Raw genomic sequence first — 13,339 nt, 5'->3', positions numbered from 1 at the left:
GGTCTGGGCTTAAAAGTTTGTCAGATGTTGATGCAAAAGGTGGAGACAGTAGCTCAGAGCCAATCCCTCCTTAAAAATAAGATACAATTTTAGAAAATATCTCTTTGCAACTTAAGATGCTATCCTGCAAGCTGTGGCTTGGTATGCATTTACTTCTTTGTTTTTAAGATAAAATGGATCTCTTCAGATATTTTCCAAATGTAAAACAGAAAAATCTAAACAGCACAGTAGATCAAAAATGTTAAGAATATCATGGGGCATTAGAAAACTGGGATTAGTAAAAATTTAAATCTGCCAATGAAGCGAAACGTGGCCTGGCTGAAGACAGAAAGAAGAAAGAATGTTTGCAATTTTTATTAATAGGCTAGATCAAATAAAGTCTTTGTGCAACTGAAATGAAATTTGTTTCCACAGACCCATCTGATACCAGGAGAAATCAGATAGTGAAAACCCTCATGGCAGTTTTCTTCACTCATTTGAGCAGAACACAGCAGCTGTGTTATCAAATTCATCATCTGGCAACCTATAATATATTCAGATTTCTGAAGTAAGTAAGTGTGCACCTCTCCATTAAATTAAATTAAATGTCTGCTTGATCATAAATTCATGAAGATAGCAATTAGAGGTCAGTGGTGAGATAATTAAAGGCATTTTTGGTTGCCACATTTATTTCTGAGGGAAGAAAGTAGTTTTATAAATCTAGCAGCACAGGACATAGTTTTGGACTTTAATTTAATGAAAGAGAAACAACCTTTAGCTCTACATGCCTCTTGAGTAGAAAGTAGATGGTAACTGATTAACATTAATTAATGTTAATGTTTCTTACAGCTCTGGTTAGCTGCAGAAAACTGCATAGTGTAAGACTACCAGTTATACTTGTAGTGACATGAGGGAGCAGGGATTTAGAGGTGGCTACTCCCCTAAAGAGTAAACTCATTGGGTTGCCAATATGCTGCCATCAGAAGTTGCCTTCCCCTGCTAATTGCTGTTGCCCTCTCCTCCTCCTCCTCCTCACTGCCCCCTTTGCCTCCTGTTGCCACCTCTGCTGACCCGAGAGCTGAACTGTTTATATCAGCATGCCTTTAATTGCTTCAGTCAGAAGAGGCTTAAAAAATAAACAGGTCTTTGCTAGCTCAGCTGATTTTGACTGCGGCACTGTAGGAACCATTAATAGGATCAGGGGGAGGTGACTCCCACAGGGTCTGGGTGAGGGCAGTAACTCGTCAAATGGCTGGGACTAATTGTGGGTCTCCCCTCGGCAGGCACTCTCATGGACTGACTCCTCTCAGCCTGAAGTCTCTTGTATGAAGCTTAGTTTGGACACACAAGAGCATGTATTTACTGCCCCCCCCCTTTCTTTTTTTACATGGAGGTAAGAAGTTCCAAAAATAGTTTGGTTTTGTCCCAAAAGATTCCCAGAAAAAAATATTTGTTCATTGCAAATTACCTGTGTGAAAACATGCAACCAGTTCTGCTTTTGTAAATCAGGATTATTTTCTATAAATAATGTGGATGTTTCCATAACTAAATCCTGGATAATACGGTAAAACTGGCACTAAGCATAATGCTATAGAGTCTCAGAGCTATCTTACATGAGATTTCATGTTAGCAATATACTCCATCCTAAAATCCATAGGAAAGATATGTATTAATTTTTACTAAAAAATTAAACAATTCTGAGAATACAGAAGATTTTATTTTTCTTCTACATCATTATATTAGATGCTACAGCATTATCAGGAAGGAATAAGTACAACAATATCTCACCACTTGTTTACTAAAAACTAGTAACTTGAGTGATGTGACTTCAGGGGTTCACAGAGCTGCAAGAGAAAAATTACAGTTATGGAAGTGGAATTTTTATTTTTTCCACATAAATCAAACAGGACTGATTTCATCCCTGCCACCTGTAACTTCTCTGGCTTGGGGGAAACTACACACAAGTCAAACATAGAAAAAATAGGAGAAACATGAATCAGGTTAACAGACTATATAATTCAGGCAAAAGGAGAAGCAGGAAAGAAACAAAAAGAATAAATAGAAAGAATTGTAGAACTCTTCTTTCTTTTTTTGTTTAATAATACGTGTCATAAAATATAGGAGTGAAAAGGAAAATATGAAAGAAAGGAGTGGGGGGAGGAGGATTTCTTACATGGCTGACTGACAGAGGCATCTTTCAGCATAAGCCTCTCACGCTGATAACGCCGGAGACAAGAGGTATCCTAAATGCATTCTGTTCTGTAAATAATTTCCTGATCCACACTGCTTTCTTTCTTTCCATAAAGTTCACTTAATCTAGACAAAAAGTAGTCTCAGATATGCTGGCCTTAATTTGATGAACTTGAGTATGTATTCAGGCCTCTGACTCAAATCACATCCTTCAGTGATTTCCTCACTGGGGATATTACCTGGATGGAGCCTGGTGAGCCTTTCTCTTTCTCCTGGCCTCATTTCCCCAAACGGTGCATCAGTGCGTTCCTTTGGGCTGTTATGCTGTTGGAAAGCACTCGTGTCTGCGTAAGGACCCTCTGCATTAACGGGGTATCGAAGGGAAGTGCATAGGAACACATGGGAGCATTTATGCAAGAGGTTTTGCAGGGAGTCATAGAGGACAATTATCTATCCAAATTAAGGCTCTATAACGTGGATATCTTCAGCCAGCTGAGAGAGGAAGAATGATTATCTCAGGGGCAGGAATCACCTTTCAAAGAGGACTTCCTCACGTGTCCTCATCAATACTGTGCTGTCTCAGATTACATGGTATGGGTCCAGGAATGAGTTGCCTGTCATCTAACTTCAGACATTTGCTAGATTAGACGAATCACCATCAGAAATGTTTGTTTCCCTCCACTGACTTTAAAGGTAAATCTGTTTGGATTTCAATATGCAATAGCAGATGTTTATTTGTTGGTAGGACCTTTATGGATTTTTATGGGTTAACTGGTGATTTGAAAAGGATAACTAAAACTGAGTTAAACAGAAAAAAATAACCCAGTAATGCTGGACCACTGATTTGAGTGATTTATCGGTCAGGACTCTTTCCTTTACTCTTTGCTCTCAAATATGCACAGGTACTTTACTTAAAGAAGAAAACCAAAATGGGGGTCCTGCTTTGAAGTGTAGAAGCTGGCAAGGGGCAAGAGGAGAGAGATGGACATTTTAAGTCATTCTATTTTTCTCCATATCTACAACACTCTCAAATTGCAAAGATTAATCTTAAAATTTTCAAAATTTTTGTTTTTCTGAAGGCAAAATGGAACATTAAAATGCACATTTAGAATAAATGAACCAAATAGCCTGTAGACCTATTGTGGACTTTATAAGTGATTAGTTTTGCTGGAGTTCAAAGCACTGACTTTCAGTTTATTGAAATGCTAATGAAATTTTGATTATAATATAAAATATCATTTTTTCCTCTAAAACATTATTAATGCCATTTCAGAGATTAATGTTGCAACCCGAATGCTTCGTTTTTCATTAATCTAGCAGTTCACTGCTGAATTTACTTATAAATCTCCCCCTTCATCCAGTTTATATCTCATTGCTCCACCGAGTTTAAATTCTACCTAAAATTTTATGACAGTAGAAGTATATTACTGCAATTAAAATAGCAATAAAACAACCCATAGCGCCATTTTCACTATCGTTCATACCATGCTGGCAAGATACAAGGATTAAAGTGAGCATGGGCCCTTTTATGATTTAAATGTGCACAGGGAGAGTCCAGCCGCAGTGTATGAACAGAAAGATTTGATAATATTAATCAACACAACTAGACCAAAAGCAAAATGGATACTGAATCTCATTAATCATTAAATTAATTTTCACTATACAGTACCCTTTTTCCCCTTTCCTGTCACTGTTAGGCCCTGTACTGAGAATTAGTTTTGTTGCTGTTTCTGTATTGCCTCTTGTTCTGCAGTCACCATCATAGCATCTGAGTTCCTGCCAGTAGTTCTTTAAGCAACCTAACTACCATTTGCCACATATTTTTCTCTCATACTCTCTCTAGGCAGAAGAAATGTAGCTGGCAGTGTGCTTTATTCTAGAAAATTGAACTTTTCAGCAAAGGAGGATGATATTCTTCCCTGTGCTCGGTGCTTAATTCTGATGCAGATTGCAGCTTTCAGAATTATTACCTGCTATAAATCCTACCTTAGGGTTGGCAACGTCAATACAGGTTGATAAAGGTTTTAACTGTCTTGCATATCCTCAGAGTGGGCTTGGGAAAAACACTTTACATTTTGTTAGATCTGTTCCAGTGTTTGCTTCCTTCTAGAAAGGTCTGACTTCTCACTTTCTCTGTCTCTTACTGTAGTGAAAACTGTTTGAAAACCCAGGCAATCTATGTGGGAAATGAGGAGAAGGACTGTTTAAGAGCCAAGAGTTGGTTACCAAGGCTCTAGCATATCAACACAATGATTCACCCAACTCATTGATTTCTTGTTCTGTGGGTGGAGTGTCTTTTAACAGCTATTGGTACTTGATCATTCTCCACTCCACCTTCCTGATCAACAGCTAATATGAGATGTGCGTGCACACATCTAAATATCCTGATGAGTTCAATCTGTTCTAGATTTAGTAAAGCTTACTATAATGTCAGTAAAACCTGGGTAGTAAAATATAGGGTGTATTTTTATAGAATGCAAAGCAGTTTTGCAATATCCAGTGTATCCACAATGTGTCTCGGATTCTGAATTTAAGATTTTCCTGCATGTATTAATGGATAGGTAAATACTACCCTGATATTACTCAATCTGAAGTCAGTAGATAAGTGTGGGATGCATTGGGAAGGTAAAGGATATTTGATGGAGTTATATTCTTTGTCTGTTTTCCAAGTCAGAAAATTGAAAGATTTATCCTGGTTTTAGTTTATAATAGTAAAGAATTAAGAGCTTATGTTTTACAATTGCATTAAGTATAATATTCTATACCTTTTAAATACTGGTGGATAGGGCTCTTCATCTAATCCTGGTCATTTACAATTTATGATAATGCAAAATTCTAACAGGATTCGTGTTTTAACAACAGAAAGAGTAATTTTTAATTAACTTTAACCTGATTTCTTTTTTGTTCAAAGCTTTTTCTTTATAACAACCAATAAATGGTCCCACTGATGTACCAAATTTGCCCTTCACGAACTTTCAAGGTTCTGATTTAGGTTTATGCAAAAGTGTTGAAACTCCCACTAATCTGAGAGAATAACAACTCATTTTGCTGCTAACAACTGTAGGAAATTATTTATGTTGCTCTTATCTGGGAGAGAGAGCATATTGCCAAGGTTAAATGCTGAGGCATGGAGTTATTGCAGAGAGCTTTACTGACTTGCTTTTTAAATGTAAATCTTTCATCTGGGTAGGGTCAATTACTGTGCAGCTTTTAATTCTCATTTATTTCAAACTACCCGGACTGTATGTGAGCATTCTGTGGTATATTTCCTTCATCTTCCCTTTCTGTTCCTCATTCTTAGGTGCTTGTGCTGTGCTGTATTCTCAGTCATGACTTCTGCCTTGCTTCCAGAAAACTTTTATTCAGCAACTTTGCATTTCATAAGACTGCTTGGATATCTGAAACTGGGCACATAGAAGTTCCTGTTGGCAGCCCAAATAACCAAGGGATACGTGGGAATGAAAGAAAAAGGAGTCCTGCCTCGGTCCACAGTGTAGTGATGGACTTGCTTTATACTTCTAGCGTAGCATGCCTTGCAGCCGCGTTGTGCTCCATGAACAGGGATTAGGGGCCTGAAGGAATTGTGACCCTGCTTGCACATTACTCCATCAACTTTTATGGCCTTTCTCTTCTGTGACTGTATTCAGACAACAAACCTGTAGTCTACCACTGGTATTTCCTGCACATAAGCGACATTTCTGATTCTATATAACACACATATTACTTTCTCTTCCATTTTGCTTAATCCTGTCCCAAAGCATTATCCTAAAGACACGTAATGATGTGAACTACTGAGGTTTTCATTTTCACTGTGCTAATTTGATCCTAGAGAATATGTAACACTGTCTTTTGAATTATCCTCTCTAATTTTGCTATACTAATAGCTACACCAGTTTTGAAAACAGAAGAAAACTGCAGATCAAGACAAATTAGGAAAGAAAGCAGATAAATGAACAAATCAGGCTGGGTTATTACAGGCCTGATAACATAATTTTGAAGAGTTTCAAAATCTTAATTTCATGAAGCAGAAAATGGTGATGGAAGAATCTGATGGAGTGTTGAAGTTTGAGGGAAAAAAAATCTGCTAGTTTTTTAATAACCCATCCTAAAATCTGCTAACTCAGAGGGATCAACAGTGATAGTTTTGCAAAAGATGCATTAAAACTCGGGGTAAAACACACAGCAAATGAATTCTGAGGAAAAAAACCCAGAAAATAAGTTATATGTGGCCTTTACTTTTGAGTGATGAAGTAGAAGAAATTCACACCAAACTTAGCATCTCCTCCCAGACAACAGAAATGCATGCAAGTAGATATGTAGATCAGAGACATGGGATTACTTTACATGGGTCTTTCTAACCTGCTAAGCATGTACACTACAAAGCTATACAGAGTTCATCTTTCACTTAAAGCTCAAGTAGGAGACTGTCAGCAGCACGTCCCTTTTTGACATATTGCTGTTACTGTTTTTAATTGATAGATATCTGTCAAGAAGTTAATTCCAAGAGCACTTTCCACAATGTCTCTAGCAAGAGTGTCAGTTTTCTGTCAACAGTGTAACTGCAGAAATGGCACACATTTGTTAATTCTGGCAGCACTGCACATGCCGGGAATATCTGAAACATATGATCCCATCTGGTCCCCCCAGTTAAGCAGGAATGGGTTAAGACAATACTTTGATGACAGACTTTTATAAAGAATTTACAGCCTTCAGTGCAGTGGTGTGAGCTGCTTAGATGATATTCTCTTTTTGGAGTCAGTAACAGATGTGCATTGAAATAGCAGGGTTTATTCTGCCTGGTCAACCTTTGCACAAAATATCCTTCTGCAGTCTTGTTTCAGAGATGCAATGGTGGAGACACCCTCATTTTTTTAATTCCCCACCCTCTTTGCAGCGTGAAAAAGCACCATGATTTTAAAACTAAAATGGAGAGCCATCACGAGAAATATCCGCAGAGACACAAGTTCTCTCACACAGGCTGCCTCTGCCTCTCAGGTCCTTTGTGCTCCAACAGCTTGTGCTATTCATCTAAGTAACCAACACACGATCATGTCCTGGGTGACCATTAGAACCACATGACAGTCTTCTCATTGCTTCAGTGCCTGTTCATTGCCAACATCCTTGTCAATGATATGTACTGATTTGCTAAGCTTTTAATCATGCTCTTCTCAGAAACGGAAAGGAATAATACCTTCAGTTTGAGGCGAGCCAGCTTTCAGTTGCTATGACTTCCCTACCTATAACTACTTAACATTTCCTTGCTAGGTGGGGTTAAATGTTGATTTTAAGATTGAGCCAGTGGAGCTGAGGCTACACAGCACCTTGCAGAAGTGGACTAATAATATATTATATTAGTCATATATTGTAATCATATGGTTATATGAATCCTCACGGGGTTCCTCTCATCCCAGTGTGATAGAAGGGAGGCTGCTGCAGGTCCATGTTCCCTATGGGCCAGAGCGAGGCTGAGCATGTATTCCAAGCTGGTGCATGGGCACACACACACACATGCACACATGGCCAAGATTTTTTGGCCATGACACACAGACCAGCACAGAGAGAGGTCAGTGCCTTTATCAGCACCCACATAAACACCCACAGCACTCACAAAGACATGAACATCACAGATGGCCTCATCCCGTTCCTCCTCCCAGGGCAATTGGGATTGGAGTCAGGATATACGCATGCCCTCACTCATGATTCAGAAACATATATCTGTGGGTTCCTTGAATATTAACATAGATTTTAAATCCATCCAATATCTGTGGCCCATTCCCACACACCGGCTGAGGCTTTGGGTGTATCCCTGTATGGATTTCTTCCTACTCACCGGCTGGTCCAGCCTGAAGCTCATGACCAGTTTGCACACACGGGTTCAGGGAGTGACTTGCACAGAAAATAGTTAGAATGGATTTAATAAGAAGTTACAACAGTCTGTGGTAATGAACCACCAGGTTTGCCAGGCTTTTGCTCACAGGTGACTTGCCCTTTTTATTCCTTTTTTTCTCCCTGACCCAACTTGATTCCTCCCTTCCCCTATTTTTGATCTCTCCCCTAGATGTTTTGCACATTCCCACAGTCCCCTGAAGACACTCTGTAGTTTTATACCATCTTCAAATTCTCTCTGCTCCACCTCAAAATCCTCTTCTGCCTGCATCCCAGTATAAGTCCTGTATCCCTTTGGAAAATAATCCCCCTTAGTTTGTATGGTGTTCCAGAAAGAGAACTTCTTTCCTTGAGTCATCTTGACAGGTGGGACAAGGGACAAGGATCTAATCGTTCTACTTCGACAATCATAGGAGTAACTGACTTGGTGTGCTCTGTATTCACTGATCAGATTAGTTGTTGTGTACCTTGGCCTGTCATAGTTCTTTGGATACTTGCTGAGTCTTTGTTTTCCCTGTGATTAGCTTTTTAATCACATAACCTAATAAAAACAAGTAGTCTCATCTGTCATCATGCAAATACCATGAAATATACAATATATATACAGTATTCTTACAAGGAATTAAAATAAACTGTTATCAACATGAGGAGCATTCTGTTTACTACTTTTTTCATGCACAGTTTTCCAAGAAGTCTTTGTCTGAAAATGTTGAAGACATTTTGAAAATCTTGGCCATGTAAAAGTCTTTGTCAGTGTAGAAAGATATTCTCATGATCACTATTTCTATTTGTGGCCTCTTCAAAATCTTCAGAAATAGCAATTACAAAATTCATGCATTTTCAGTTTAGTGTTAATTTGTATTAGTTTTATTTATCAATACAATCTCCTATATGAGTTATTTTTATAATCACAGTACACATAAAATGAATCTATGTCTGTAAAACACATATATATTCTCTGCATCATAGAAGATAGAATGATAGAATCAAAATGAATTGCTTCTGAAAAAAAAATTGTTCGTGTCTTTCCAAATTTTTCATAAGTCTGCTGAAATACAATACAAATACAAGGCTGTGACTGCACAAGTTCAACCTGTAAAGGGTGGAATAATGTATGAACATAGAAAGTCAAACAGATGATAGCACCACAAATGACTGCCATATATCAAAACACTCTTCTCATGACTAGTGTACATCATCTTGAAGCTCTTCTTCCCTTACACACTAATTATGCAATAACAGCAAACTTTGGTTAGGATAGAAAGACAATCTTATTTTATCTTGCAAGCCTGACAAATCAGTCAACTTGTTTTTAAGAGAGTCTTAATTCAAAAATCCTTCAGCACATGTTTTTTTAATTTATGCAGTGCTTCAGGATTCAGAGACGGAAAAAAGACTGCAGTGCGATCCCCAGTGAATAACTGATATGTTCACATGCATTTAGGTCAATGAAAGCTCTGTAGAATTTATGCTGGTATAAACAAAGTTGACTAAATTTAGCTGAATCATCATTTCATTAGGTATTCCTTTTTATTCCTACATCAGATATAAATGAACGCAGGCATTTTAAAAATGAGATCCTTCTTTTCATAGACACATCTTTTGAATTTCATGCTTAATATTTTTGTCTGATACAACTGTTGTGGTTTCCACTGGAGAGGTATAGTCTTTAGAGGCTTACGAAACAAAAAAAGGGTTATAGCAACATTTTTCTTAAAAAGAAAAGATTTTATCTACAAGGTGATATCTAAATGATATCCTTTACATTTATGTTCAAAGTCAGACTTTAATGGCAGAATTCAGTTCAAAATTAAAATGTCTCAATTTAGTTCTGTATGTATAGGTACCTGTAGATATGCCACATATCTAAATCACCATGGAGTCAATGAATCTAATGCGATATGATTACTACCATCAGTGTGACTTAGAACTCTGGTAGAATTTGACCCTAAAGTCAATACCTAGGTCTTTGATTCAATTGCCCACCTGTAGGCACTTAATTCTATATTACATGCTCTAGAACAACCAAGACATCCTTGTGAGCCTGGTGGATCTAGTACAGGACACTTGTACCCTTTGGGATCAGCAACTGAAGGACAGACAGTATACCTTAGGGTATCTCAAATTCCACTAAACACTCATGTGGGCAACTGAACAAAACCTCAGGTCTCTTTTGACTGCAATGGTTACCATGTCTGTAGACAGTGATGTGTGGACAGCTACATTTAGTTCTCCAATTTCTGAATTGAATCCTTCACTGATTACAGTGACTATTGCAGTGAGTTCTTCCTACAGGACTTTCTATAAAGTGGTCTGGTCATACTGCATACATTTATTTTTGGTATCTTAGATTGCATGCAAATAATGGAATTCAATATAAGGATCACCGTCAAATCTACTGTTTGTGACACTAGATTCACAAAGTTATCCTGATTTTTTCAGCTGCCATTTTAGCCTCCTGTATCTATAACTTAGATGTACAAAATCCTTTTCAGCTACCATTTAGTTCTAGAAGCAGCAGAAGGTCTCCAGTTTCCAAAATATGAGATGGAAGTAATATAAACACCTTGCTTTTGATGGTGTACATGCTTCATGCCTACCTCTTCAAAACCACAAACAGTATTTTTTCTGCCCAAATCTGCTGGGCAGAAAGGTTGTCAGAGCATCCATGGCTAACAGGCTCCACACACGACTGGAGTGAAGGTGACCTATTTTGTCCAATATACTCAATGATTAAAACACTCTTCAAGAAAATTTGAGATTCTGCTTCATTTCTGTCTTGACCCTACTGGGCTTCAAACCCCCATCACACATTTCTTGACAGATCACTAATCACTGCTTCCTCTTGCAGCACTAAAGAAGATACTTAAAACCTAGCACTTAAATATCTCTTGAACTCTGTTGAGATAGTTCCCTACTCCCAGTGCTGGATTTGTGGCCTCTGTTCTTAGATGCCTCTCACCTTACAGATTCTGTAAATAAGAGAGGTTTTGCAGTAGTCACTATTGCACAGTATAAATCTCTTTCCTTGTATCTGCCCCAAGTTTTCTTTTGTGGATAGATCAATTACATAGTTTAGTTTGGTTTAGTATTCTTATGTCACAGAAATTAAACAATGGAGAAGCCATTTAGCATCATTTTCCCTCCCCAGATCAGTGCAACATTATTCCCTATTGAGCTCTTCACAGTATGTTTCCAGCTATAAACTATTCTTTCTTTTGTTATACTTGTAAAATTTATTCATTCCAATATACCTAACTATCCTTTTATGAAAATTATTCTGAATGGTATTTACATATCTAGAACTGAAGAATTAAAGATAAATAACTTCTCTAATTTAAATTCTCCTGTTAGTTAGGCAAAAAAATCCTAAGGAAACTTCTAATGAACTACATATACCTGTTTGCATATCTTGCAAGTATGCCTGTGGTTTTATATAAACGATGCACAGGAACTTGAATAGATGAGGTTTTCCTAAGAGAATTAGCTTCTTTCCAAAATGAAACTAGTTTTTAATTCTTCACAGATCAATGATTGACATAACTTGAGTTTTAGTCTGTAATCCTTTCAGTCTTTTTTTTCCCTCTTGCAGCCCAATGCTTGGTAGAATTATACTGAAAAAAAATATGAACGAGCAATTCCTGTATTCAGAAACAGTTTCTCAAGCCAAAAAATGGGGTTTATCTGTTGCATAATGTAGAAGAGAGAAAGAGCTTAAATCACTCAGTGCATGAATAATATTGCTGACCTTTGTAATATACTAATGGTTACACATTTATCAAACTAAGACTAAATTACCAAAATATATCTCAAACAAATCTGTAGGGGGTTAGTGTTACATGTGAAGTGTTTCTAATTTTCTTTAATCAGCATGCAAGAAACAGACAAATTGCTCCATTTGAAAAAATATATTCAATGATTGGTAAAACTCATTCTGGAAGAGAGCATGTTGACTGATAGGAGGGAGGGAAAACATTGGTTATCTATTTTTTCCAATCATCACTGCCATAATACTTCTTAAAATTCAGAAGGGAAGAGAATAATGTCTTTGACTGTTCATTGTCACAAATGTATGTAGAAAGAGAATCAAGAGTTCCACATGGATCCTGACTTGTCATAAGTATGTATTGCAAATATAGATATATTTGTAAAGGCACAGAGAGATTGAAAAGATTCCTCTTAGAAGCTTAGCAGTTGAGTTATGACAGGTGAAATAGTCCAAAGAAGACAGCTCCTTTAGATCCATACAGATTCAGTATAAAAGGCTGGACTGATATCTTGGAAAAAAACAAGAGCTAGCTTGATCCAGCTTCCACTGAAATATGTCAGAATGCCCAGTACACATGGGTCTTAATTGCAGCTGGGTTTGGCTTTGCTAAGGAAAAACAAATGTAGACAAGCCATAGATAAAATAAAAAAAAAAAAGTAAATGTTAACACTATTAAATAAAGAGATCATGTTAAAACCCATTTTGCATCACGGGTACTCTACCATTATTATGGGGTTCAGTTGCCTGAACAGAGGCATTCAGTACAATTTAATCTCCTAGAGTCCTGAAAGGATTTTCCCAGGCCCCTCCAAGCCCCTCCTAGTCTGACAGAAGTGATGCACATAGCATTAGATGTCTATTTTTACACAAATCTTACCTCAAGGGTAAGATTAATTTAATGTACCTCTGGGCATTTAAACATTAGATAACTAGTCTAACCTAGTCACCTAGACAGTAGTTGGTAGAGAAACAGGGAACTCAGGTGGGAGACTCATATCATCTGAACATACGTATTTTAGAAGGGTGGGAAGAATTCCCTTTCTCTCTGCAGGGACTATCAAGGGAATGCAAATCCCTACATTAGACAAATTTTAGATAGCTAAATTTAGGTGAGATCAATCTCTCCCTGAGAGACTGATAAACCAATATTCTAATCTAATCTATTCTAATCTAATCTATTCTATTCTAATCTAATTTTTGTATTCCCTGGTGGTCTAGTGGTTAGGATTCGGCGCTCTCACCGCCGCGGCCCGGGTTCGATTCCCGGTCAGGGAAACAGTCCTTTGTGGAGCCCAATGTGTGGGGCATGAGGAACATGATAATGGGATACATCCCATTGTATCCCTTTCTCATCACTAAAGTCTGTTCTTACCAACATTCATAACTTATACTACAGACTTAAGCCATCTTTATATCCAACATATAGATTTATACATTCTCATTAACTCGTATCCCCTGTCCCTTAACAGATAGATATTATTCTCCCATTCCATGGGCTTCCACCACTCCCTCAAA

The 13,339-nt window shown here is 37.6% G+C and overlaps 1 non-coding gene across 1 annotated transcript; it reads left to right on the top strand.

Moving 5' to 3' along the window:
- The first annotated feature begins 13,027 nt into the window (after window positions 1–13,027).
- Window positions 13,028–13,099, top strand: TRNAE-CUC (transfer RNA glutamic acid (anticodon CUC)). Its single transcript has one exon. It is a non-coding gene; the product is annotated as a tRNA-Glu (tRNA).
- The last annotated feature ends 240 nt before the right edge of the window (window positions 13,100–13,339 follow it).

Source organism: Ciconia boyciana, chromosome 3, assembly GCF_034638445.1.
Source record: "Ciconia boyciana chromosome 3, ASM3463844v1, whole genome shotgun sequence".
Lineage (NCBI taxonomy): Eukaryota > Metazoa > Chordata > Aves > Ciconiiformes > Ciconiidae > Ciconia > Ciconia boyciana.
The sequence above is the reverse complement of the archived record's forward strand: the minus strand, read 5'-3'. Positions and strand labels throughout refer to the sequence as shown.